Here is a 24,198-nt window from a genome sequence, read left to right as displayed (position 1 = left end):
TTATTTTAACCTCTACTCTATTGATTTCCTGATCTTTAGGATTTCCTTCCTTCTGCTGACTTTTGGGTGTTTCTGCTCTTCTTTTTTTTAGTTCTTTCAGCTGGTGGGTTCGATTGTTTCTTTGAGATCATTCTTCATTTTTGAGGAAGGCCTGTATCGCTATAAAGTTCCCCCTTAGTGCAGCCTTGGCTGAATCCCATAAGTTTTGGGTGGTTGGGTTTTCATTTTCATTTGTATCAAGGTTCTCTTTGCTGTTGTTGTTGTTGCTGTTGCTGTTGCTGTTGTTGTTGCTGTTGCTGTTGCTGTTGCTGTTGCTGTTGTTGTTGTTGTTGTTGTTGTTGTTGTTGTTGTTGCTGCTGGGTTTTTTGTTTATTTCAACTTTGATTTCATCATTCACCCATTGGCTTTTCGATAGCATGTTGTTTCATCTCCATGCTTCCCCCCCCCCCCCCCCCGCCTTTAGTTAGCCTTTAGTTGGCTTCTGTGACTCACTTGTACGTTTTGGAGTTCGGTTGACCCTGTTTGGAAGTCTATTCACCTATGGCTATAACTGTTTGTATGAAACAGATAGTAATAGAATCTCAAACCCATCTAAAAGAGAAAGAAAGGAAGGAGAAGGGGGGGAAAAAAAAGTCTCTATTATTTTCTTGCTTCCCTCTGCCACTCTTAATGGTTTAGATGTCTTCTTTTTACAATTTTGTGTTTATTCCGTTTGGAATGAATGGTAGTGATCACCTTTCCGGTGATGAGTGGTCTCATTTTTGTACCATCCTCCTTCTTCTCTATTTAGAGTAGACCTGTTGATGTTTCTTTTAGCATGGGTTCAGTGTTGCTAAACTCTTTTCGTTTTTGCTTGTCTGTGAAGCAAAGTTCTTTACCTCCCCTTCTATTCTAAAGGATAGCTTTGCTGGATAGAGTATCCTAGGCTGCTTCTTTTTGTCTGTTTTGTTTTGTTTTGTTTTGTTTTTCATTCAAGAATTTCAATAGATCTTGCCACTCCCTTCTGGCCTGTAGTGTTTGTGTAGAGAAATCCGCTGAGAGCCTTATGGGGGTTCCCTTGAAACTCACTCTGTTTTTCTCTTGCCTAAAGGCGTTTAGGATCATTGCTTTATCCTTGACTCTGGCCATCTTGATTAGCCTATGTCTTGGTGTGGGCCTGTTTGAGTTCTTTCTGTTGGGTACCCTCTGAGCCTCCTGGACTTGGATATCTGATTCCTTCTTTAGATTTGGGAAATTTTCAGTCATGCTTTCTTCGAATATCTTTTCGGTCCCCTTGGTTCTTTCTTCCCCTTCTGGAACCCCTATTGTGCGTAGATGGGCACGCTTTCGAGGGTCCCTTAGGTCCCTAAGATGGTTTTCGTTGTTCTTTATTGGTTTTTCTCTCAGCTGTTCTGATTGGGTTCTTTCTGTTGTCCTGCCTTCTAGGCCACTTATTCGTTCCTCTGCGTGATCTAGCCTGCTTTGGACAGCCTTTAGACCAGTTCTCATTTCAGCCAATGAGTGGACCAGTTCTCCTTGACTCTTCTTTATAGCTTCGATTTCGTTTTTGACGTATAGTATATCTCTCAACACTATCTCTTGGAGTTCCTTCAGGACTTGGATCACTCCTTTTTGGAAATCTTGATCGAGCAGGCCATCCATGTCTATTTCATGGATCGTGCTTTCAGGGAATTTCTCTGGCTCTTTTAATTGGGAGTGGTTCCTCTGCTTCTTCATAATGCTCCTATCTCTCTGGCACTGTGGCTTAAGGAGTATCAGTTATCTATTGGTGTCCTTAAGGAGTTTATGTATTTATCGAAAGCCTAGGCAGGCATAAAACTTTAAAAGAGAGAGGGGGATAGGGGGAGAGAGAGAGAGACAGAGACAGAGACAGAGGGGGAGAGGGAGAGAGGGGGTGGGGGCAGGATGTTAAAAGAATGGAGAAAAAAAGGTTTGAAAACAGTGTACGATCAATAATAGAAGAGCAAGTTGAAGCAGAATAGCAATTGAGCTGAGACGTCTTCTAAAAGCCTTTAAAAACAAATAGAAAAGATCAGAAAATAATATACAGTTGTTTCAAAAGTAAATTTTTAAAAGGTAATCGGAAATAGAACAGATTTTAACAAAAGATAAAACAGAGGATTTTAAAAGACGGGAGAAAGAAAAGGTTTGAAGACAGTGTGTAATCATGAATAGAAGAGTAAGTGGAAGCAGAATAGCGATCGAGTTGAGACGTCTTTTAATAACCTTAATAAAAAGGAGGAAAAAAATCGAGAAACAATATTTGAAACCTGTGAATAACCAGTAACAGGAGATCAAAACCAAGAGAATGAAAAAGGGAAGGGGGTGGATGTTTAAAAATAATAATAATGAAAAGACTTGAAATGAAACATTTAAAAGGGATTAAAACCGTAAACGTATACGACTGTTCAAAAGTAAAGGTTAAAAAGGTAACAGAAGGTAAAACCGATGTAAAAGAGATTAAAAAAGAAAAAGGAAAAGAAAAAAAAAAAGAGGAAAAAAAAAAAAAAAAAAAAGGATGTGTTCTCCTGGAGACGGTGCGCTCTTAACGGTTTCACCGAGAAGTCTTTCTGTCGTCGCCCTGTTTCGTGAACTCAGCTTGCTGTTTCCGCGGGCCCTCTGTCGGCGCCCTCGTCTGTGCTGCCCTCGGTGCCTGTGGGCAAGTAGATCGCGCCCCCTCCTGGCACCGCGGTCGGATGCTGCGTTCCTGCCGGGAAGGAGGGAGGGTGGCTGGCCGCCTGCCCTCTCCCGGCGCCGGTCGCTCCGCTGCTCTGTGCGGCTGTGTGCTCCGCCTCGGGTCGGCGCTCCTCTCCGTAGGTGGGCTCGGGGAAGACGGTGGAACCGCCCCGCCCCTGCTGCATTCCAAAACTCGGCTCCTTCTTAGTCTTGGTGGCGCGAGTTCTCTGAGGTACCGGGGCAGATATATAATATCTGCCTCAGGCTGAAAACGAGTCTCAGTCCTGCCTAGGAGGTTGCAGAGCCCCCGGGTGCGGATTCGAGTCTCGGCCCCGCCCCCGCTCCCGCCCCCGCCCGCGCGCTGCGCGCCGCGCGCCAGGGGCTATGGCGGCTGTGGCTGCGCCCCGCCTCTCTTCTCGCGAGAAGGGCCGGTGATGGCGCCGCGGGTCTGAGGAGATGGAGGCTACGGCGCCCCTCTCCCCAGGGCACACCGGCCGTGTTGCTTTGCCTTTCTTTCCCCGTAATGGACGGGTTGGGGGGGCGGGTTGTTCTGCTCTGTATCCCCTCCTGGCCACGGCGCGTGGTGCCGCCGCCACGGTCCTCTGCCCGGCTCGTGCGGCCTGTCCCGGCCCCCGGCTGCCGGCCTGCGACTCGGGCTGGGTGTCGCGGGGACCCTCTGTGCCCGTTTCACTTGGATAGGTCGGTCAAGGGGCGCTCCGGGCAGCTCTGAGACTCGGAGGCTCCCCCACCGTCCCGTCGGCCTCTCCGTTGGAGACGGGGAGGTCTGGCGAACGAGACCTATTCCTCCTCTGCCGGTCCCTCCCGCACTGTTTTGCTTTTGACTCTTTCTTTTCTCCTTTTCTCCTACCAGATTTTGGGCGTCTTTGTCTTTCGAAGAGGGCGGTGTTCTGTCGGAGTTCCGCAGGTGGTCTGATTGGCCGAGTGGGTCCGTCGATGTGAGTTTTGGTGTATTTGTGGGAGAGGGTGAGCTACGAGCGTCCTTCTACTCCGCCGTCTTGCTTCTTCTCGGGTTATTTTTGAAGAGTAGGTGCTGGGGATTGAACCCTGGACCTTTATTTTTTGCATGCTAAGCATGGGCTGTACTGCCTGATCTCTAGACCCTCCCCACCGCAACCCCCCCCTTTCCCACCGCCTCCATAGTACTCGATGAATCTCCTACCTAGATATCTATGCTTCCTTGGAATAGGGCCGTCGTTTTCTTCATCGGATTGATGCACGTCTGTGGATTCGTCTCGTTTCTCTCCACTGCGGTGGGTGGCATCGGGGCGTGGGGTGGGGTGGGGTGGAGTGGCGTGGGCTGGGAACAGTTCTTCACGTGTAGAGGTGGAGCGGAGCGATGAGGATGGTGACTGTTTCCCCGAGTGCTCGCGCCGGGTGATGGAGGCCTGTGGTCTGACTTGGAAGAGGACTCGGGTGACCAGAACAGAGCCCGTGTGGGGTCGTTGTGGAGGGAGGAACTCCACCCCCCCCCCAGCCCCAGCCAAGGCACTCGTACCTCATCGAGGGACGGTCGGCCGAAAACAAACGAAAGCTGTCAGAGGTTTGGGGGTGGGGGTGAAGGGGTGGGTGTGTGTGTGTGTGTGTGTGTGTGTGTGTGTGTGTGTGTGTGTGTGTGTGTGTGTGTGTGTGTGTGTCTGTGTCTGTGTGGTGTGTGTGGTGTGTGTGTGTGGTGTGTGTGTGGTGTGTGTGTGTCCCCGTTCCCCGTACCACGGTCTCTGGTCGAGGCCCCCCCGAGCGGAGAAACGCACGCCAGGCCGTCCGTGCTCCTGGTTGTCCGGCCGCGTGTCCCTGCCACCCAGAGATCCCGAACCGTCCCGCTCGCTCCCCTGCCATGTGCCATGTGCCACCTGCCTGTCGGCCGGGCGCTATTTTAGACCCTGCGAAGAAGTCGACCGGACGGCCGGGCCGGGCCGGGCCGGGCCGGGCCGAGCCGAGCCGAGCCGAGCCGATCTGAGCCGAGCCCGTCCAGGCTGGGGTGGGTGGTGCTGGGTTCAGAGGAGTGGGGTACAAGCGGGAGGCGGGCGTCGATGGAGGGGAGGGGGAGGGGGAGGGGGAAGGGAGAGGAAAGGGGAGGGGAGGGGGAGCAGGGATGACGATGGTCTGGGGCTTGGCGTGTGGGGTGGGGGTGGGAGGGATGGTAGCCATCCTATGACTTTCTCTCCCTACCCCGCCTTTTGCAAGTCTGTTAGAGTGACAAGGTGGTGCTGGTTTCTGGCTGGTGCACACCATAGTGATTCTGTTCTTCTTTTTCCTGGTCTTTTTCAGGAACCCTCGTCCCGAGGGACTGAATCTAGTGCCCTGTGCTGCGCGGTACGACCTAGGGGTCGAATCTGCCAGGAGAGGACTTACAAGGATTTGGAGGATCCTGGAAAACTGCTACCATCCAGAATCCTACATGGATGTTCAAGATCTTGTGGATGGACGGACGGACGGAAGACGGATCGAATGGAGGCCCCGCCCCATCCCCTGGACCCCTTGGCCCAGGAGGATCGTGATGGGTCTGGAAAGGACTCTTCCGACGAGGGTCTCGGGATGGACTTTCTCGGTCTGCGGAAGGTGTTTCTGCACAAAGAGGAAGAGAGGGGCGTTCTCGGCCAGAGAGCCCGAACCGCCTCCTTTCAGGGATCCGCTCCAGTCAGGGTTGGGGTCGGGGTCAGAACGCAGCCACCGACAGCTCCCCTCCCTCGTCTTGGCTCTCCAACTTGGGAAACCCTCCTCCCTGCCCCCTCACCCATCTTCTCGTCAGCCGGCCTCCAGCTTCCCCGTGCCAACCACCTCTCTCATGCTGCCGGACTTTCCTCCTCCTTGGGCTGCCAGGAAGCTCTCCCGCTCCTCCACGTGCTTTGGCTTGGAATCCCTGACAAACACAAGCGGTGCTGGTGGGCGGGGCCGTGGGCGGTGGCAGAAGGACTCCCTTCATCTTATGGGAGCGATTTTTATCTCCATAGAGGTGGCGATTGAGAAAACACATAAAATCACTCAGAAGAATACCCATGTGTAGTATCCCTGACCTAGATCCGTGTCTGTCTGTCTGTCTGTCTGTCTGTCTGTCTGTCTCTCTCTCTCTCTCTCTCTCTCTCTCTCTCTCTGCCTCTCTCTCCATTTCGCTATTCTCTGTGTGTGTGTGTGCGCGCGCGCGCATGCGTGTCTGTCTGTCTCCCTTGTCTCTCTTTCCTCTCCTCTCCCCTCCTCTCCTCTTCCCTGTTCTCCCCCCTTCCCCCTCACCCCTCCACTCCTCTCTTCTCCCCTCCACTCCTCTCCTCTCCCTCTTCTCCTCTCCCCTCGCCTCTTCTCATTTCCCCTCCCCTCCCCTCTTTTCCCTCCTCTCCTTTCCTGTCCTCTCCCCTTTTATCCCTCCTCTCCTCTGCTCTTTCTCTCTCTCTCTCTCTCTCTCTCTCTCTCTCCCCCTCCCTCTCTCCCTCTCCCCCCCCTTCACTTCCCTCCCTCCTCCCTACCCCCCCAACCCCTACCTTCACAGGGCCTCATAGATTGCAATCGGTTTCCATGAAATGTGATGAAGAGGGAATGAATTTTAGAATGATATCCCCATGCCATCGAATCCTTCTTCCCCAGGGATAGCGACTTATTTGTGGTCGTGTTTGTTTTTGTTTTTCTTGTTGTTGTTTTGGGGCGCATCGAGGGCGCAGGAGGCGTTGGGAGTGAGGGTGATGTTTCTCTTTCTGTCTGTCTCCTCCTTAGGACGGATTTTAAGAGGAGGGAGGACTCACAGAAATCTACCATCTTGTCTCGTACTGCAGCTGTGTTTGAGCTTCCTATACGATCTGGGCGGAACACTCCCCACCCTCACCTCAAGCCGCCATTGCCGCCCCCTCAGCCCCCTGCACCCCCGTCCAGTCCCACACTTGGGGCGGTGGTTGGGCATGGGGGGATGTTGGCGGGGTGGTGGTTGGTGGGGGGTGGGGTGGTGGAGGAAACCAGAAAACAGACCACTGTGGCACGTGGGTGACTGGGGCTTCAGGGTGAAGGAGGATGAATAAAATGGCCGGAATTAGGCTAACGGATTATTGCTTCTTTTTTTGGCGGGGGGGGGGGAGGATCATTAGGTCATTCATTCATTCATTCATTCACTCATTCATTTGCTGGGGGGGGGGTGTCATTCAGTTTCTTATGCTCGCCCTGAAAACGGTCAACTGTCCTGACTGACTGGTTGCTGCTCACGGTTCCAGGCCTGTTGTTGAAACTGGAAGCTATCGATCTTACTGTTTCTACTGTATTTCACTCATTGAAAGTCATCATCATGCTGGGTCTCTGAGTCTTTCTCCGAGGAGAAGGTCGGTCACGGGACTAATGACCTGACAAAATAGCCTGAGTGACCAAGAAGGCCACACCTTGAGTGCTTATGAGATAACGAGATCTAACCACCAGCCTCTATAGAATGGGTCACCTGGAGGCATCGTGACACCATTCTGAGTCTTCTGATGAGAAAACGATTCTGTGGATGGTGATCGATGCCCGATTGTTTGAGCTATGGCTCTAGAACCACCCCACCCACTCCATCCCCAAGGTGGGTACACAGTTTTGAAGACGCTAGCCTGCTGTGAATCCCCTTTGCCCGGCAGAGCGATAAAATGGCCTCTTTGCTTCTAAGCTCCGAGACCTTGTCTCTGGATTCTTGGGCTCGTCGGGGACGGGGGCCGATCTTTTGGCAACAAGCGTGCTTCAGAAACAGCGGATGCCCGAGAAGGACACTCTGCCTCTCCCTCTTCTTCCGGGCCTGAAATGGGGAGGAAAAAAACATCGCTTCCCCTGGAAGCTGGAGTCCGGAACCCGCCATCCGGAGGGACTTCTGGCTTGGCCTTCTCCTGGGGTGGGGGGGGGAGGGCACGCCACTGCACGTGTTCTTTGTCAACTCCCTGTTTCTCTCTTCTCGAGTTATCTCTTTGGGACGGCTCCCACACTGGGTGAAAACAGACAGACAGGCTGGTATGTCTCCCTACCCCACCCTTCGCCCCCAAATGACTGATCTCCTGTCCCATCAGAATCACCACTTGTTTTCCAACGTGGCTTTCTTGGATCCTGGAGGACTTGTAAAGGAAAAGCCCAGCTGGGCTAACAAGCTAAAGTCACAAATCTAAGTGTGATAAGTGTCCGTTTACTGATCTAAGTTCTGCTGGGCTAACTCGTAAATCTGAAGTTTAGTGTCAGTTTACTGGGCTAACAAGCTAACTCGTAAATCCAAGCTCAACAAGTGTCAGTAACGTGATCTGTTCCAAATTGATAAGCTCCAGTGTACTGATCCTTTGCTTTTTGTTGTTTGAGCCTTATTGGCGAATAGACCCATATTTGTAATTAACCCTATGAAACCTCATGTGCACGTCTTGGAGGTGCTCAGAGCTTCGGAGCAGAAGCCCCTCTGAGCCCGCCGGCGTAATAAATCTGAGTACTCCAACCCTCCGAGAGGTGCTTGTTTCTTGGCTGGCCTGTCATTTCCGTAACAGACTGATATCAACTTAGAGCCAAGATGGGCGCAGAACTGAAGGAGCTTCTCGGCTGGCCTAAGAAGCCTGTCGTCGTGATGTGGGAGGCATTCTTTACGAGGGACCTATCTGATTAAGTGCTTGACCGCCTTTTGGACTTTGAACCAACTTGGAGATAGGAACTAGGATGAGAGGGCACCCGAAATAGCTCAGCAAACTCTTCTCCATCCTTAGAAGACAGACAGACAGACAGACAGACAGACAGACAGACAGACAGACAGACAGAGTGTGTGTGTGTGTGTGTGTGTGTGTGTGCGCGCGCGCGTGTTTGTGCGCGTGCGGGGGTGTGGGAGAGGGAGGAGATGACGTCAGCGTACTGGACACTGTTTCAGTGACATGGGGAGTGCTGTCAACTAGGAAGGAACGTCATGTATTCTTCAGCCTTGTGTCTGTACAGGTGGGTACACTCAGGGTTCCAGAAAGGATGGGATATTCCTGGCAGTCGTCTACTGCCCTGGCATCGAGGGCTGGCTGGCTGGCTGGCTGGCTGTCATCCAAAGTGGAGGCTCTCGTGAAAGGGACGGAACCGAGTCCCGAGGAGATGCCTCCTTCACTGACTTTCATGCAAACACAGTGGACCACAGCCTCCGGAAAGAGGGTGGGTGGCACACGTGGCCCCAGTCTGTTCTGTCCATTCGGCAAATGGCCTGGGTTAGGGGAAACCCAGCATGGCGACCATCCGACAGGCCGACCCACCGACCCACGGACGTTCTCGGTTTCTCCCAGCTTCCTGGATGACCTCCCCCACCCACCCCCACCCCACCCGCATTCCTTCACCCACCGTGGTGTCTGGTGTCAGGGCACTTGGAAGATGACTCCCATTGTTCAATAGACAGGGGCAGGAAGATTCCTATAGGACCGCAAAAACAGTCAACTGGCCATACATACATACATACATACATACAAACTTTTTGTCCCCAGAGGCCTCAGACCTCCTCTCTCTGGACACGCTGAACCCCAGTAACTGGCCCCCATTCAACTGCCACATAGTAGGGGTCATCCAGACGTTCTTGGGATGGTAGGTATGACTTCCAAAGGGGTTGAAGCCTTCCTTCCCCCGCTGCAAGCCTGATGCCATCAGCATGGCCAGGACACTGCTACAAACAAACAAACAAACAAACAAACAAATAAACAAACAAACAAACAAACACACACACACACACCACCACCACCACCACCACCACCAACAACAACAACAACAACAATGACAACAAAAGACAAACACATGCGTATGTGACTTGGGGACATACTTTCCGCAGCCTCCAGGGACGAAGGCACTCGCTTCGCTGGGTAAATCCTACGAGGCTTCACTAAAGCGCTTGCCAACTTACTTCTCAGAAAGATCGATCTCTGCCCCCATCACCCGCCATCATCAGGCAAGGTCGTCAGAATCCATGGGAGATATAGACTAGAAGAAGAAGTAGAGGAAGGAGGAGGAGGAGGTGGAGGAGGAGAATCAGTGACATGAGGTGTGTACGACTTCTTGTCTCCAAGAGGATTGAGTTTTAAATTTTTTTCTTTTCAGATACAAGGGAAAATAAACTTCTGTTTTTTCCCCTTCCTTCCCTTTTAGAGGCGGACACCCACATGGTAACTATCATACCTCTGTCAGCAGAATGGAATCCTTTCTCTTTTTCTCCCTCCCTGACCCTTCTGGGATTCAGAAATCCTCCGTGAGGATTTTTCTATTCTTGGCAGCAGAGTTATTAGCATCATTGACTTGCAGGCAAAAACTTAGGTTTCCATTAAACTGGGATAGACATGCATGGATAAGAGATACTAGTGCTACTCGTTTTCCTTAGGGTTCCCCTGTGTCTGTGGGGGGTGTGTGTGTGTGTGTGTGTGTGTGTGTGTGTGTGTGTGTGTGTGTGTGTGTGTGTCTGTGTGTCTGTGTGTCTGTGTGTCTGTGTCTGTGTCTGTCTGCCTGCCTGCCTGCCTGCCTGCCTGCCTGCCTGCCTGCCTGTTTATTGTAGGAACTCTCTGTCAATGGAAGTATAGTTGACTTACAATGTTGTGTTCATTTATGACGTACGGCATAGTGATTCACTTATTCACACACACACACACACACACACACACACACACACACACACACACACACGTATACTTTTTCAGGATAGGTTATTACAAGCTATTGAACATAGTTCCCTGTGCTAGACAGTAGGACCTACTTGTGTACCTAGTTTGTATAGGGTGGTTTATATCTGCTAATCCCAAACTCCTGATTTATCCCTCTGCCCTCCCCCGTTCCTCCACCCTACCCTGTCCCCTGTGTTAACCATCGGTTTCTTTTCCATGTCTGCGAGTCCAGTCTGTTTCTGGTTTGTAAATAGGTTCCTTGGAGTCTTTTTAAAATGGAGTTATTTATGTATGGATGGGTGTCTTGACTTACTTTCAGATCCCACCTAGAAGTGATGGCATAGGATATCTGTCTTCCTCTGGGTGACTGACATCACTAAAGCTACGGAACGCTTCACGTATGTGCGTGTGTCGTCCACGTTCAGGGGCCGTGCTGATCTTCACTGGATGGTTCCCGTGTTAGTCGATGTGCTGTGGCAGCAAGCGCTTGCCTTAGGGTTTTTGTCTCAACCTGAAAGCCGGCCCGGAGACTGAAGGTCTTCTAGTTGCCTCCACTATCTGCCTAGGACCATCTCCACGAACGTTTCCCATTTTCTCTCACCCTTTTGTCTTGGCATCATTGAGTACTAAAATGCTCCGTCTCCTGAAGCCCTGCAGACTGAAGCTGGACAACGGGAGGTAAACGTCAGAGAAATGGCCACAACAGCTCCTGTGGAAACCATCCTAGGGCCTGTTTTTGGAGGAGCCGCTCAGAGAGTTGAGCCGAACACCCCAGGACATCATCAGAGGCATTTCAAACTGCTCGAGCCGTTTCGATGACCCCGATGTGTGGAAATCTCCTACCAGACTGACCCCCTACTCCCGGCCCTGAATCTGGTTTCTCATCTGCTCCAATGATTAACCTTTTTGCTGTACTTTGGTTTTCCACACAAGTGCCTCTTAGGCGATACCTGACTGCTTGCTCCCTAGGCCTAGCTTCAGAAGCCCATCGACACCACCGCCTCCTGAGACGAGATACTACAACTGTTTCCTTGAACAGACCTGTTCTCAGAACTAAGAAACTGGGTCCATGAAACGCAGGCCCTCTAGGAAACTATTCCCTCCCTCCTGCCCCCACACCACGCGCACGCACGCACGCACGCATGGACGCACATGCACAGTCAACAGCCCAGCTTTTAATGTGTAAAACTTCCAGGGAAGTTACAGAATAGGGAAATGTTGGGGTCCAGAGTAGGCTGCCCCAAAATGTGCCCGATGGACTATGCTGAATGAAAGGGACTTCACAACTGGCCAAGGGGGAGGGTATAGGTCAGTGGTAGAGTGTGTGCTTAGCAAGCAAGCACAAGGTCCTGGGTTTAATCCCCAGTACCTCCGGTCAAAAATAAATACATAAAATCGAATTCCTCTCCCCGCCCCCCCCCCAAAGTATACACTGCTGTATGTCAACTCTGTCTCAATAAAACTGGAAGAAAAAAAGGAAAAAAAAAAAAAGATTTAACAAAAGAAAGAAAGAAACAAACAAAGAACTGCCCGAGGCAAGAGGAACACTCTGGCCCTCCTTTCTGCCTCCCTGGAAGCAGGGGAAAAAGAATTTTGTTTTTTTAAAGTCTCCCATCCCAGAGGAATCTATCAAGTCAGAGGTCTGCTTCCATGCCCTTCCATGATTCTCAAACGGTGTAGTGGGGTTTACCCAGATTAGGAAAAGGAGGGGACTCCTTTGGCCTGAGACCAGGCGAGATTCTCCCCCTCCCTCCCGCCTCCCTCCGTGCAGTTGGGACGGGGTGGCCTAAGGGTGGGGAAATTGAAACCAAAGAACAAAAGCCGTTCAACAGAGAGGAGCCGGAGGCCAAGTCAAAGGCTCTGACCTGAGCACAGAGCTTTCTGCATTTGAATGAAGCGATTGAACGAGGCCCTGCCGAATGGATCCTCCTGACGTCCCCGCCCCCGCTTCCAGGAGACAGTCAGTCGATTTGGGACCGATCGGTGGAGAAGGCCTGGGAGGCGGCGGCGGCGGCGGTGGCGGCGGCGGCGGCGGAAGCAGCGGCGGGGGCGGGGGGGGGTGGAGCGCGGGCGGGGGCGGGACCAACGGTCGCTCCAACTCTGCCTGCCTGCCTGTCTGCCTGCCTGCCTGCCTGCCTGCCTGCCTGCCTGCCTGCCTGCCTGCCTGCGGGGCTGAGGCCTGAGGGCCACGCTGGTTCCTGCCACTCAGGGAAACTTCTGCAGGTGTTGCCGAAAGATCGCCCTCCCCCACCCCGTCCCTGACGAGCCAAATAACCCAGAGACAGGGTCTTAGAGTTTAGAAGAAAAGAGGCAGCTTGATTGCTTTGCTGGGCAAAGGGGACTCACAGCAGGCTAGTGCCCTCCAAACTGTGAACCCGTCTTGGGGTTGGGGTTTCATGCTTCTGTGGACGAACAGGTTGGAGCATGAAAGGGAATCACAACAGGCGGGAGCACAAAAGGTGCTCATGATCAACAAGGGTCTCTGATGAAACTTCCTCCTAAATCTGGATGAGTGTCTGATAACATGGGACCTCCTGGTGGTCTAGTAGGTCATCAGCCCGTGACCTTCTTTATCTGGTCAGACTCACCCGGCGGCACCAGCGCCACGGAGGAACTCGGGGTGGGGGGTGGGGGGTGGGAGGGGGCTGGTCGTTCTCCTGAGCTTATCCTCCCGTGACTCCCTTCCTGGGGAAAGACTCAGACGCCAAACATGATTGTCAAGTTGAACGATCAGAGGAAGGTCAAATCAAACAGTTAGAATCGACAACTTTAGCTGTTTTTAACAGTGGGCCTGGAGCTGGGAGCGGTGTCTGGTCAGTCGAGTTTGCTGATGGTTCTAAAAGCAAGCAGTAAGCATAAAGCCAAAAATTGGCTTAGCCTAAGTGCGGCCACTTCATGATTCCTCCTTCACTGGGGGCTGAGGCGTGGGGGAGGGCGGGGGTGGGGGACAGGACTGAGGTGGCGGCGAACTTCTCCGTGAATGCTCGGAGCCGAACTGCTCTCTGGGCCTAGGTCTGAAAAAGGCCTGAGTCTCAGCTATGTCAGATTCTCTCTCTTTCTGGGCACATGGACTGACTCGCCCCGCATCCTCCCATCCTGTCAGACCCTTTGGACACACACCTCCACCTGAAGAGTTCTTTGGCCTCGTCCAGAAAAAACAAACACACGCACGAACAAAACCAAACGAGCACACAGAAACCCTGCTGATCTCCTTGGACCCCATTCACTTCGGAGAGTCCCTCTCGTAGAAATCCCCTCTGCTCGATGATTTCACCACAGCCGCCTCCCTTTCTCCGGCACAGTGACCCCCCACCCCCACCCCTGCGTGGGCCCTGTCCCTCTACCTATCAAAAACCAAACCCCAGGAGAAAAGAAAATCAGAATGCTGTTTTGAGCCACTGGATCTGTGAAAGGAACCAAACAGAAAGCTGAAATAACCAAACCAGCCGAACACCAAAAGCGAACAGACAGATACCCCAGAAAGAAGGGCACGCCGACCCTTGCCCCTTTCCTTCCTGGAATCAGGACATAACATAGATCTACACCCCACCCCCCACCCCACCCTCCCCAGATGTCTTCTTTATGCCGGAACGAGAGTGACGTTCTTATTGTCAACGGTGCTGTTATGGAAATGACAGGCCGGCCAAGAAACAAGCACCACTCGGAGGGTTGGAGTACTCAGATTTATTACGCCGGCGGGCTCAGAGGGGCTTCTGCTCCTAAGCCTTGAGCACCTCCAAGACGTGCACGTGAGGTTTTATAGGGTTAAGTACCAGCTTGGGGTATTCGGCCAATAGGCACGCAATAGCTTTAGCAACATCATTATCACGAAAGTAGAGGCAGTGAGGCAGCAAACCAACATTTCAAGGCCAGATATGTCTCTTTGAAAATCCAGCTGGCTAGCAAAATATGAACAGGGAATCAGCAAACCGGCACTTATTAATTTAGATTTACGAGTTAGCCCAGCAGAACTCAGATCAGTAATCCGACACTTGTTACACTTAGATTTGCGACTTAGCTTGTTATCCCAGCTGGGCTTTTCCTTCACAGTGTAAAGCGGAGAAGGAGAGAATTCTGTACAAACAGACCTCGATGAAAAGAATCCTCACCCTCTTTTAGGCCCCCACCTCAACACACGTGCGCGCACACGCGCGCACACACACACACACACACACACACATGCATGCACGCACGCGCGCGTATAGTTACTCCTGTTCTCTCTCTTTCTCTCTCCCTCTTCCTTTCTTACTGATTTTTTAAAAATGTTTACTGATAACACAGAAAATAATTGCTTAAATGTTGTCCAGGAATGATATTCATTTTTGAAAACATGATATATATTGTAAAGGATTTGGGCTCCCTTAGAAAAATCCCAGTCCAGGCACGATTGTATAGCACCTCCTTTCACTTTCAAGTGTCTCATTTCAGACAATAAAGTAGCCAGTCATCTTCCTTGTGCATGACCTTTGTAACTGGCACAAGTCAAACGGCACAAAATTCAGACCCAATCTCCTGATCCATATGATTCTCATATTCTTTTTTTTTTTTTTTTTTTTTAGCGAGTCCAGAAGCTATGGGTCTGTGCCAACCACCCGTGGCTGTTCACTATCCAGCATTTCTTCCATTATCTTTATGTTGTCCTGTTTCTTGGAAGTATTAGTGCAGCTACTTTTCCCGATGGTCTGTCTCTGTCTCTGTCTCTCACTCTTTTCTCCTTCTTTTTTTTGGGGGGGGGAGGAGGGGGATGGGTTTGATTAGGTTATTTATTTATTTTAATGGTGGTTCTGGGGATTGAACCCAGGGCATCATGCATGCTAAGCAGGCACCCTAACAATGATCTATATCCTTCTCTACACCGCCCCCCCGACCCTCCAGCACCCCCCCCCGTCCCCGGCCAGGGCCTGTCTTTGCTCAACCCAATAGAAAAGCATTTATGTTTTGCCAGTTTCCTGGGTCCTTCTTTGTTTCATAAAACTGAGAAGAAATACACGTGGAAGTTCTCTCCTATGAATTGAACAGACTGAAGATCCTTTAAATAACCAAATGAGGTGGAAGTGCAGAGAGTACCATACGGGAACACACCGAGGCACATCGTCATCAAATTGACCAAAATTAAGGATAAGGAGAAAATATTAAAATGAACGAGAGAAAAGCAACAAATAACATACAAGGGAACTCCCGTAAGGTTATCAGCTGATTTTTCAGCAGAAACTCTACAGGCCAGAAGTGGGTGGCACAACATACTTAAAGTGATGAAAGGGAAAAACTGACAGGTAAGAATACTCTATTCAGCAAGGCTCTCGTTCAGATTTGAGGGAGAAATCAAAAGCTTCACAGATAAACAAAAGCTACAAGATTTCAGCACCATCAAGCCGGCTTTACAAGGAATGATAAAGGATGGTCTCAAGTCATCAAATCCTAAGAAAAGAGAACAAAAAGATGACAGAGAAAGGGAGGGGGGGAGAGAGGGAGAGAGAGAGGGGGAGAGAGGGGGGGGAGGGAGAGAGAGAGAGAGAGAGAGAGAGAGAGAGAGAAAGAGAGAGAGAGAGAGAGGGAGGGAGGGAGGGAGGGAGAGGAGACCTTCGAAAGATTGCTTTGCCTGTTTAGGGTCTTCCGTTGTTCCTTAAAAATTTTGAAATTGTTTGTTCTAGTTCTGTGAGGAATGTCGTGAGTATTTTGACAGGGGTTGCATGGAACCTGCGGTTTGCTTTGGATAGTGTGGCCATGTTGATAGTATTGATTCTTCCAATGCAAGAGCACAAGGCATCTTTCCATTTCTTTGTGTCATTTCAGATTCTGGAGTATAGATAACCTCCTCGATTAAGTTTATTTCTAGGCATTTTACTGTTTTTGACTCAATGGAAGTGTTTATCCCAGTTATAAAATTCTGGTTTTTAAAGTGGAGGGGGGAAAAAAAAAAAGGAAAGGAAGGGCCACAAATGGCAAAATATCCTTCTTTCTCATGGGTGAATTGTATTCCATTACGTGTGTGTATGTGTGTGTGTGTGTGTGTGTGTGTGTGTGTGTGTGTGTGTGTGTGTGTCCCCTCTTCTTTATCTATTCAAATATTGATGTGCACTTAGGATGCTTCCGTATCTTGGCAATCATAAATGATGTTGCTGCTAATAGCAGGGTGTGTGTATCTTTTTGAATTCATTCTTCTTTTGTGGTTGGCTTTATTCCTTTGATAAGTATGTAAGTTTAAAAAGCTAAAGCTCTAAACCTTCCTGGAAACAATGAACAGTACATATATGTAAATTAAAAATATATGTGCAGTAAAAACATTTTAAAAAAATAAATAAATAAAAAAGAACGAAAGACAAGGAAATTAGCTATCAAGCCGTGAAAGACATGGAAGAAACTTAAAAGACATCTTACTAAATCAAAGAAACCGGTCTGAAAATTGTTACCAACTGTACAATTCCAACCAAATGACATCCTGGAAAAGGCAAAGCTCTAGAAACAATCAAAAGATCATGGTATCCAGGGGTTTGGGGAGAGGGAGGGAAGGAGGAATGAACAGATGCAGCGTGAGGGATTTTTAAGGCGATGAAATTATTCTGTAGGATACCATAGTGGTGGCTGCATGTCATTGTACATTTGTCAAAACCCATAGAACGTACAACCTCAAGAGTGAACCGTCCTGTAAACTATGGACTTTGATGGATAATAACGTGTCCATGTCGGATCATCAGTTTTACCAAATAGGCCACACTGATGAGAGATGTTGAGGGGAGTGGAGGATATATGTGTGGGTGGGGAGGGCTATGTGAGAACTCTCTGTATTTTCTGCTCAATTCTGCTGTGAGCCTGAAACTGCTCTAGGAAATAAAGTCTATTAATCAAAAACAAAAACAAAAACAGAAACAGAAACAAAAACAAAACACCCAAATGAGGTGAACCAGGATTCAGTCATCCAAAATGGAGCTGGACGGCCAGTGGGAGGAACTTTGTTGCAGACATAGTCCTGTTTCAGGGAGGGGGACGTTGTCCCCTCCCTCTACACATCTTGAGTTCTCTGGGCTGGACTGATCCAAAAATGGACCCCAGACGGATCGTTGAGCAGGAGCGACAGGGAACCTACTGTCTTTCATTCAAGCACTCATGTGTCCCCGAAGCAGGCAGCTTTTCTCCGTTTTAGGACAAGAAATCAGCCCTTTGTGCGAAATGGGCCGGGCTGAGAGCCTTTGGTTTTGGGTGACCCGTCCGTGAAGAATCGAGACGGAGTTTGGGTTTTGGGGAGGGGGGGAAGCCCCTGAAAGAAGTCACGAGGTTGGTTGGTTTCTCTAGGCTTCCGGGGCCTGAAGGCTCTCAGTGGGTGATCAGGGTGTTTTCCTAAGTCCAGATGCAGGGAGGGCACCCTCCACGGAAGTGATCGATTTCCCGCTTTCAGGGAGACAGAAAGAAGAGTCTGAGGGTCCCTCTTGCGTCTGCTGGCCCCTCGGCTTCTTCGGTCACTCTCATTTCTAACCCATCCGTGTGCCACGGAGGCACATACATGTTTGGGGTGGCCTCTCCTGGGTCCCGACACCGGCATCAATGGGGGGAGGGGGGGCATGAGTGGTCAGAACTGTATCAAGCTCAAGGGCACCACCAACCGGTTTCAAAAACAAATCTGCCAGCAGCTGCTAGCCGCAGCCTGGTCGTTTCAAAGTTCCCGCCTTGCTCTTGTGGTGTGTTTTCTTTCGTTTCCCCTTCTCCACTTGCCCCGTGGGGTAGTCTGATGACACACACTTCCAGTGCTTCTTTCTTGCATCTGTGTCTCCTGGGCTGCAGTCCTAAGAGCCCCCCCCATCGCCCCCGTCCCCCCAATCAACTCGTTTCTTTACCCTCCACCAGGTCTCCTGGCTTGGAAATCTCGGCTCACAGCATGTGTCTCGTGTCCTCTCTGAATTCACGGGCCCAGCCATCCACCCTAAGGAGACGGAGGGAGGGAAGGAAGGTTTTGACCTGGCGACCTTCCTTGCCGGCATCCTCCGGATTTGGGACCCTTCAGTGCGCCACCTGCCACCCGCCATACCACTCTCACCCTGAGGCCTAGCCCTCGGGGCTCCGTCCACGCGGAAACCTGAACGCGGACGGACCTGGACGGTGGGCGGGGTGGGGGTGGGGGTGTGGAGGGGCTTGCTTCATCACTGCCGGAACCGTGGAGGCGACCGGGACAGACGCGTCCTTCAAGAGGTGAAGGGACACGTCGCCCGGGCTAGGTCCGTGCCACAGCATGTGATTTGGCTCTAAAAAGGAAACCAGGGACCCGTGGAGCCGAGAGACCTGTGGGAGACAGGCGGGGCCGATTCTGCGTGCCCCTGACTCCCTGAAAGAAGCCAATCTGAAAAGGTGGCATCCTGTAGGGTACCGGCTCTAGATGACATTCATTCTCAAAAGGGCAAAAGCCCCAGAGAGGGTGAAAAGATGAGTGGGGTCGGGGGTGGTGGTGGTGAAGGTTGTCTGTGTGGGTGTGTGTGTGTGTGGGTGTGTGGGTGTGGGTGTGGGTGTGGGTGTGGGTGTGTGTGTGTGTGTGTTGTGGCGGGGGGTTGTTGATGAATAGGTGGAGCACAGGGGACTTTTAAGCAGCGAAACTCTCCGGTAGGTAGGTCCACGATGGGATGAAAACCAACGTGTTGGATATGGCAATACCTAAGATGGGGTGAACTGAAAGAACCCTTCTGGGTGTCCCGCCCCTCAGCCGAAGTTTAAAGTCCTTCCTAAAGCCAGAAGGTAAAGACACACGAGAGCAATCTGAGGGGCCATCGCTGAGGAGTAACAGCGAGGCCAGTGAATCCAGTGAAAGACTGACTGACGTGGGGGCCTGGGTCCCTCGGCTCGACCCCCTTCCCCGGGAAACCGAAGCCTTCGACGCAGGGATGCGCTTTGACACGCTTCTGTCTCATCGGAGAAGGCTTCTTCTGCCTGGCATTGCGTGACGGGGCCGAGAAACCCGTCCTCTCCTCCTCTGCGTGAGGTAGCGGTCGCTCCCGCCTTTGCGCAGCGGTGAAGAAAGCTACCAGAAACACGGTTCTGCGTTTCTCTCGATACCGTGGGCGAGCGTCACGGCTTTTCCTTGCGTTCCACCATGCAGTCAGATAGCATTCTCAAAACTAAGCGTGCCATGCAAATTTTCCTTTTCCTTTTTTAAAGTGACTGTCAAGAACTTAGGCAGCATCGAGTGAAAATGTTGGGCACCTTCATCTCTTGGTTTGTATGGAGCCAGCTAGGTCATCAGACCCACGTCACCATGATTTCTGAATTCTAAGATCCTTTCCAATCCATGATATTGTACACTCCTGGGTCATGGGATGTCACTATGGCTGATCAGGTCAAAGGGAATGTGTCCCTCCAGAGCACTTATTAACACGTCAGTTTATTTAAACGACAACAAAGGAAATTCCCTTCGGGCGATATTCATTCCACACGCTAAAGGAAAGCGATAGGTTGTGTGCCTGAGCCCACACAGTGTGACGCAGGAACGGGGTGGGGGTTGAGGGAGGAGGAACTCTGGCTAGTGTCCAGGACCTAACGGGAGATAGAGTGGAGGATTTTTGCCCTTCTTCAGGGACAGGGTGAATCGGCCCGAGGTTGACTTGTGCGCTCAGAAAGAGGGCCTTTACCGGATGCCCCGAGCAAGCAGACTTTTCTTTTCTTCTTCTTCTTTTCTTTTTTCAGTTTTATTGACATAGGTTTGACATACAGCCCTCTATCAGTTTCAGGTGTACAGCACAATGATTTGACTTCCATAGACTGTGAAGTGATTATTAGGTAACTTTAGTGACCAGGAAACAACGATATGTTAAAAGGGGGTTTAATCAACAGAACTGCTATTTCTGATGATCATCTATTCCTAAGAGAAAGGACAGATGAACACTCCAAAATGCAGGAAGTGCATAGTCACAGAATGATGAACAATCTTTACCCGTGCCGACGTTTTGACGCCAGGATACGTGGAAAGCTGAAGTTTTAGAACATAGAAATATTTGGCTCTCCATTTGACCTGGAAATCTCCTTGTTGGAAAGAAGCTAATTTCTCCTCCTCATCCTCGTCCTCCTCGTCCTCGTCCTCGTCCTCGTCCTCGTCCTCCTCCTGCCTTTTAACTAAAAAAATAAAAAAATAAAATAAAAAAAAATTTTTTAACAAGAAGTTTTATCTTTTTGGAGGGGGGACGGGTCATTAGGTGTCTTTATCTACGTTTCAATTAATTATTTAGATTTATTATACGTTTTCAGTGGTGGTACTGGGGACTGAGCCAAGGCCTTGTGCATGCTGAGCACGCACTCTACCGCAGAGCTCTACGCTTTCCCAGAAAGGAGCAAATTTCTAAACATAGAACTGGATGAGTAGGTCAGCTTTTTGATCTCATAGAAGCAGCGGCCCAGTTCTCTGGGGGGAACCCTCCTTATCTTGTCCATCTCGACAACGTCAGAAACGTCTGTCTGCATAGCCCACAGTGGCCTGAGACTGAGGCCAGGGGCTGAATCAGGTAGAACCTGAAACCGAATGGAAGAAACAAACAAACAAAAAGGGTGGGGAGGGGCACGCGGAGGCCTTTTTAAACGTACACACTGCTGCGTGGTCTCCCTCGTCGAAACTCTAATTCGCAGCCTTCTTAAGGAGAAATATACACCTGAAACGTCTTTTTTCCACACAGAGTTTAAAAGCTTTCACCCTCCGAGCCGAAAAACCTTACCCGTCCCATCGGTTCTTTCTGAGTGAGTGGGTTCTCTAGTGTCCTACGCGTCTGCTGGGAAACAAGCTGCTGGAGAACCAGCAACTAGAAACCAAGCTGCACCAGCATTTCCATGAGCGTAAAATCTTACATTCACACTTACTTGCTTAAAATGCACACGCCTGCTTTGTTTTCATGTTTTACACAGTCGATGACCTATAACATGTATGATGCTCAAGAAATTGTGTGAGGGGCAATCCTGAGATTGACCGTGAGGGCGCAACAGATGGCAGATATTTCCTTAGGGTAAAACAATGGACGGTCATGGAAGCCAGATCATCCATTAACAGAACTGGTTCTGGCAGGAAAGCATGTGGTTTAACCCCGGGGAAATATTTGCTATCTCGAGATGTCCCAGAGGCAATCACAGGATACACTTAGAAATTTTGCATCCCCCGAGGAGGGTGATTGTTCCTGGAAGGGATAGGCCTGAAATGAATCAGTTAGCCAGCAAGCAGAACTTCGTGCTTCTGGCATGAAATATCTAAAGCCCCACCTCTTTGATCGCATTTCTTTTTTTTTTTTCCCTGAGCCGTATACTCCCAATAAACAGGATGTCGACCAGGCTTTTGGCACTCTAGATCCACGAGACCTTGAGTCCCCTGGTCCCATTTTCGCTCTTTACTTGGTCTCTTTGTTTCTTAATTCTTGCGTCGCCCGTCCTCAGACACGGTCCCGAGCTGCGCTGGACACAGCACCCGTCCTACCCGACTCGTGAGTGACCTATAGTTTTTAATGAAAGCTACAAAATCTCTGGTCATGTCGATCTGCTGGTCTCGTCTGTATGAGACAGGGCAGTACCTGAGTTTCAGAGACACACACAGACACACACACACACACAGACACACACACACACACACACACACACACACTCTAAAGGGAACAAAGAACAAAGAAAGATAGAGAAAGAAAAAGAAAAAGGCTCAGGGGAATAAAGGATTCGCTTGCTCTCTGTGACATGACCCAGTAGACCTAGTTGTCACGAGACAGGAAGCTCAACTCTCCGTGTTTACATTATCTGTTCCTGAGCTTTCTTGCAGAAAATTCTCATGCGTTTCTTTCCCCTCACGGAAGTCTTCTCTATTCCCCACAGAGCCTGGGGCGATGGCTCTTCACCCTGGAGCCGCCTGCGGCCGATCCAAGATATCGGATGATTTATGGAAGTGATCAGTGATCCTGAGACAAAGCCCTTCCTTTAGGTAGAAAAGCATGGCCCTGCTGCTCAGGGAGCTGGCACTCCCCCTCCCTCTCCCCTCATGCCACCTTCTCCTTTGTGCACAAGCTATCGCTTTCGCAAAAGAGCTTGGCTTGCCTGAGAGTCTTGTGGAAGCCATCCTCATTTCTATGGTACTGCCGTCCAAGGATCTGGAAAGGGCCCGGTCCCATGTATGCATGTATGCATGTAGGCACTTGTGTATGTCCCCGGCTTGTAGGCCTGGCATGTTTCTTCCTCCACATACACTTGCCAGAGTTCATTCATGAAAGAGCTCTATGGAACTGGTTTTCAAGGGAACATGCAGGCAGGGAATGCGAACAGGAAGGAACCCAAATGTTTTCCTTCAGGTTGACATGATCTAGGACAGATCCTTTCATCCAGAAAAGCAAATGTCAAGGGATCGGTCTCGTGAAAAGAGCCATGTCTTGATTGTGACGAGCAGCATTCGAGGTGAAACTTTTCGCCTCCCTAGGTTTACCCCGAATCCATTAAGTTCCTGTGGGTTATCTCTGTCATAAAACGTGTCAGCCAGGAAAAAAAAAAAAAAAAAAAGAGTCTGGGAGCGATGGTTGGCTCGGTCTCAAGTCTCAGGAAGTGTTCACACCCCAAGCAGTCCGAGGGGGTAGTGTGTGTGTGTGTGGGGGAGGCGGTCCATCTCTGAAAAATTGGTGCCTCCTCCACGTAGTTTTTGGTCCCTTGCAACTGAAGCATCTGGCAACGTCCCTGGAATGTTTAGATCGTTTCCAAAGAAGATGAGATACGGAAGCGTTCGTTCCTGGCTCCATGAGTCGAAGGGGACGTGCTTTAATATCTTTCTGACAGAAAGACTCGAGATCTGTCAGTGTGTTGGCCGACATGACTGGTATACCTTCGGAGGATGATGGACCTACAGACAGACAGACAGACCGGAATACATACATACTTACTTACATACGTACATATGTAAACATACAATACAATACAATACAATACAATACAATACAATACAATACAATACAATACAATACAATACAATACAATACAACAAAACAAATGAAACAGAATAAATAAAATAAAATAAAATAAAATAAAATAAAATAAAATAAATTAATTTAAATGAAAATAAAAGGATGCTGTGAGGAGAAAGTGTCTGTTTCTGGCTAGGACCAAATCGTGTCCCTACGTGGACCGGTTGGGAAAGACTGGTGTCCCAGATGGTTCACCGTGACTTCCTCGTGAACAATTGCTGTGACCGATTCGGGCTTCGGAACAGTCACGGTCTCGTTCTGAGGAACGTCTCCTGGAAAGCATGTGGAGACCGTCTTCGTCTGCCGTCCTTAGGAAACGTTCCAGCAGAGCGGGTGTCCGAGAGCCTCTAGGGGCGATGGCTATGCTTCGTGGACGTCTGTCCCTCTTCAGGCCGAATTTCGTGGAAGTATGCTGATCTGGCCAGCCGACAAGTCTGAATGGGGGTGATTTTTTGGTAGAAATGCGCGTCCTTGGAGAGACCAGGGGAAGGGGAGCATGTCTCAGTGGAAACTCTCGTACAGCGTGATAGAGATGAGAATGCGGTTCTGTGTCATCATCTTTGCGTGCTTCCCGCCACCCTCCCCCTCCCCGCCCCGCCCCGCCTTCCACTGATACGCTGGGCCACGTCACGCATGCTTCGAGTTTTCTCCGATGGTTGGCCAACGCTCTTCCGACTCCCGTTGCCCATGGTTCTCCCGCTTTGGACTTGGCATCCTCGAGAACCAAAGCCGCCCTTTCCCTGAAGCCCCGCCGAGCCGGGCTGAGCAGCTGGACATCCGCTGGAGAGAGGTCACTGCCGTGTCCCCTCTCGAGACCCTCCTCCTGCCCGTTGCTGTGGAGGCCACTCAGAAAGTGGACCTGAACCCGCATGCGTTTTTCAGGCCACCCGAGCCTCTTCGAGCCCGACGCCTAGACATCTTCCTGACTGGTGGCGCTCCGGACTCACACCCTGGTTTCTCGTTGGCTTCAGCCACGGACC

At 50.5% G+C, this 24,198-nt stretch overlaps 1 long non-coding RNA gene and 1 other non-coding gene across 2 annotated transcripts; both read right to left on the bottom strand.

The window, feature by feature from the left end:
* Positions 1-8,549: 8,549 nt before the first annotated feature.
* Positions 8,550-13,121, bottom strand: LOC141577238 (uncharacterized). The gene is made up of 2 exons (XR_012506146.1): positions 9,446-13,121; positions 8,550-9,292 (listed from the first exon to the last, which is right to left on the bottom strand). It is a non-coding gene; the product is annotated as an uncharacterized LOC141577238 (long non-coding RNA).
* LOC141577281 (U6 spliceosomal RNA) lies at positions 10,653-10,761 on the bottom strand. Its single transcript, XR_012506178.1, has one exon. It is a non-coding gene; the product is annotated as a U6 spliceosomal RNA (small nuclear RNA).
* Positions 13,122-24,198: the final 11,077 nt, after the last annotated feature.

Source organism: Camelus bactrianus, chromosome 3, assembly GCF_048773025.1.
Source record: "Camelus bactrianus isolate YW-2024 breed Bactrian camel chromosome 3, ASM4877302v1, whole genome shotgun sequence".
NCBI classification, from domain to species: Eukaryota; Metazoa; Chordata; class Mammalia; order Artiodactyla; family Camelidae; genus Camelus; species Camelus bactrianus.
This window is presented reverse-complemented; position numbering and strand designations above follow the sequence as displayed.